Raw genomic sequence first — 3,638 nt, 5'->3', positions numbered from 1 at the left:
TTTTTTTTTTTTGTTAATTAGCCTTTTTATTGTTTTTTTTAATTTTTTTTTAAATTGAAGGTCCCTTACTGGTCCTGTTTTCATGAGTGGCTGAGAACAAGGGGAAGGGGAGGGCAACCAGCTGGCAAGGGAGGATCATTTCCACATTTCATTTACACACAGAATTAAACAGACAAGCACAGAGTCACTATTGTGGTTAGAAGCTGGCAGCATGGGATGGGGGGGATGAGGAATAAGGGTGTCATTAAAAATATAGCTCAGGCTCCACCAAAACTGGGTAGCTGGGTGACTTGGTCTGCTTCAACCCAAGAGGAATCAGAAGCTCAAAAGCAGTTTGGAAAGGCCAAAACCATCAGGGTGGAGGGAGAAGGATGGTCCAGGGGATGGGGGGACATTTGGCAACTGGGGGGAAGGGATTACCCTCACCCTGCTGGGATCCCCCAGCCCCGTCTGACAGGAAAGGGGCAGCCTGAAACACCCATGAGCAGGTCTGGAGCTGCTAGATGCTCCAGGCAGGGGGCTGGAGGTGGCTCACAAAGGCTTGCCCTCCAGGGAGATGACAGCACTGGCACCTAGTTTCTCTGCCAGGGTGTAGTGGTCCTTGACCTCCTCGTAACAGTTTGCTTGGAATTCATGCATGATTCCTGTCAGCTTCTTCTTGATGGCATCCTTGTAGCTGGCGTAGATCATTTTGCTCTTAAGGGATGCACTCTCAGTGGCCCAGAAGAGGAACACCAGGTCCTCCTTCTTGCTCTCCTTGGTCTCATAGGTGGCATCATAGAGAGCTTAGCGGCAGTCCTTGTCTGTCAGCATCTTGACAAAAGTGGTGTAGGGATCGTCCACAGTCTGCCCCACATCTCCTACCAGGATCTCCTTGCCCTCCTCCAGGATGAGGTTCTTCTTGTCCTCACTCAGGCAGAAGAGCACCGCCTTCTTGCGTTTCTTCACTTCTTCTGGTGTTGAAGACTTGTGCACTTTCATGTCATTGAACACCTTGATGACACCATTAGAGACAGCCACACCAGAGGCCATGTTTCCGGAAGTGAAAGGGAGACAGGGAGAGCTAGAGAAGAACTGAGCCATTGCAGCTGCTACCGGGATCTGACTCTCTTCCCTTTTCTTCATGACTCCCAGCTGTTGTGTGTGTCTGGGCTCATATGTGTCTTCTGGAGCACTGCCAGTGTTCACTCCTGTGTGAGTAGGAGGGGTTCTCAAGTGTCACACTTACTTTGCTTCCTGAGACATTCTCCTTGAACTGGTAAATTGTCAAGAACTCTAGACGATCTGTACAAGGATGAAAAGGGGACTTCTCCCTTCCATTTCTATAGAGGTAGGATGATATCCTCACACTGGCATGCAAGGCTTTTATGTGGCAGCTGGTTCTGAGTTCATGCTTTCATGTTTGAAGACCAACCACTTGGTGGAGTAAATCATTCCTGTCACTAGGAGGGCAATTTGATGGTTACATTCTCATCTTATGATATCTCTCAGGAGCTATCGTCAACAGAACAAATGAACAATTGACCCTGTGTGGTGGTTGATCCCCTGTTGTAGCTCTCTATGGGAAGCAAGAAAAGTTCATGGTTGAATGTGTTGAATGTGCCTGCAAAGGTTATTATCCATTTCCTGCCATGGTGAGCAGCCTGGGGAGTCAGGAAGTTTGGCCAAAAACAAAAAAATCATTGTTTCTTGACTTGTGTGAAGATGAGCAGTGTGGATTTGCTGTCTGAAAGGGGCAGAGAAGTAACCACATGCTTTTCTGAGGTAAGACAGTAGGGCAGATGAGGCTGGTGCCTTCAAGTCTTTGAAAGGAAGTGGCCTGGCTTTATTGGAGGGTGTCCCTCAAGGATTCTATGACCTTGTCTATTAGAAACAGGTTTCTTTCACATTGTCCCTGGCTAGACAACCTTTGCTTGAGGAGAGCTAACCAGACATGTGTGTCACAGTCTAACCTTCCATGGTGCTCAGCCTGAATTCTCTGGCCACCTGCCCACTTGCCTCCCATTCAGCTTCACCATGACAGGAAACAGATCATGATGTTAGAGTCACACAGTTTGCTATTCCCCCTGCTTTCCAAGGCCTCATGAGAAAGCTTTGAAAATCACCCTTTGCTTGTTTAGATGGCTTTCTCAACAAGAGGAGCTGATTGACGGGGCACTTCCTAAATTACATCGTGTCCTGCGCTGGTCCAGGACTTATGGTCACATTGACTGCTGTGTCTATTATAGTCAGGGGTTGGAAGACACTAAAGTTGAATGTCCCACGTCTTTCAGCAAGTTGGCACAGAGGCTGTGGCATGGCTTGGTTGACAGGTTGCCACTGTGGTCAGACTTCCATTGTCACATAAGGCAGACCACTGATGGTTTTGTGTGTTCTGTCTCCCAATGAGAATTGAGAGGTGTGCCTGTTACTTGTTCTTTTTCTGAGACTATCTAGCTTATTCTGATCTTGTGAGGTGATATCAAATATCCAACTGGGTGCAGAGAGCCAAACAGTGCTCTTCTAGGTGAGGGGCTCCACAAAAGAAACTTCTTTGTAGATAAAATTGGAGTACAAGGGTCTCTTCTGTCTTCCAGACATCTTTATGGAAGTTCAGGTTTGCAATTTTCAAGAGAAACAGTGGTGCCATCTGCTCTCTGAAAATGCAAGGAGAGCAGAAGGGTAGGGACATCAACAGTCAGAGCTCAGGAGATACTACCCAAGAGTTTCCTCTACTTATCCTAGTTAATATGTGGCTTAGTTTGAATGAGAATGGACCCCATGCATGAACATATTTGCATATGAAACAGAAGGTGCCAGTAGGGGGCTGTAGTGAGGAGCTGTGGGCTGTATCCCTCCACCGGGATAGCTTTACACCCGAAATAATTACATGGAAACTGTATTCTTTTAAACACTGCCTGGCCCATTAGTTCCAGCCTCTTATTGGCTAACTCTCACATCTCAATTAACTCATTTTTAATAATCTGTGTAGCCTCACGAGGTGTGGCTTACCAGGAAAGATCTTAACCTGTGTCTGTGTCAGGTGGGAGAATCATGGCGACTGCCTGATTCCGCTTTCTTTCTCCCAAAATTCTGTTCAGTCTACTCCACCTACCTAATTTTCTGTCCTATTAAAGGACCAAGGCAGTCTCTTTATTTAACCAATGAAATTAACACAAAACAGAAGACTCTCCCCCATCAGGGGGCCACAGAGCTTTAAGGTTTCTAAAGCCAAACCCATTCCAAGTAATCTCCCTCCCCCCTCCTCTTGCTTGAGAATCAGTGTCAGCTATCACCTCCAGCTTCAATGCCATGACTTGTTGCTAGATTCCTATCAGGATGGTCATGTGCTGTCCCCCATCTGTAACTGGGACCCCTAAATAACATGCTTTCACCCATGATGGCCTTGGCCACAGTGATTTGTCAAGGCAATAGAGTAGAAACAGCAGGAATGGACAAATTCAGTAAATGAATGCTAGAAGAGATATCTGTCTGCATCAAGTTTCTATCTCAAAGGCCCTAGGGTATCTGGCAAATGATTCATGACACAGGTAGACAACTGTTAAGCCCTCCACTGCACCATCAACACCAGTAGAGTTTGGCATTGTAGGCTGCCATAGAGACTTGTGTGTGCAAGCTGTCCTCAGTGGTGGCCAAGG

The 3,638-nt window shown here is 46.8% G+C and overlaps 1 pseudogene; it reads right to left on the bottom strand.

The window, feature by feature from the left end:
- Nucleotides 1–531: 531 nt before the first annotated feature.
- LOC121445453 lies at nt 532–1,032 on the bottom strand (annotated as a pseudogene).
- Between the last annotated feature and the right edge of the window lie 2,606 nt (nt 1,033–3,638).

Source organism: Microtus oregoni, unplaced genomic scaffold, assembly GCF_018167655.1.
Source record: "Microtus oregoni isolate MIOR12 unplaced genomic scaffold, Mior012 000192F_ref0000130, whole genome shotgun sequence".
NCBI lineage: Eukaryota > Metazoa > Chordata > Mammalia > Rodentia > Cricetidae > Microtus > Microtus oregoni.
This window is presented reverse-complemented; position numbering and strand designations above follow the sequence as displayed.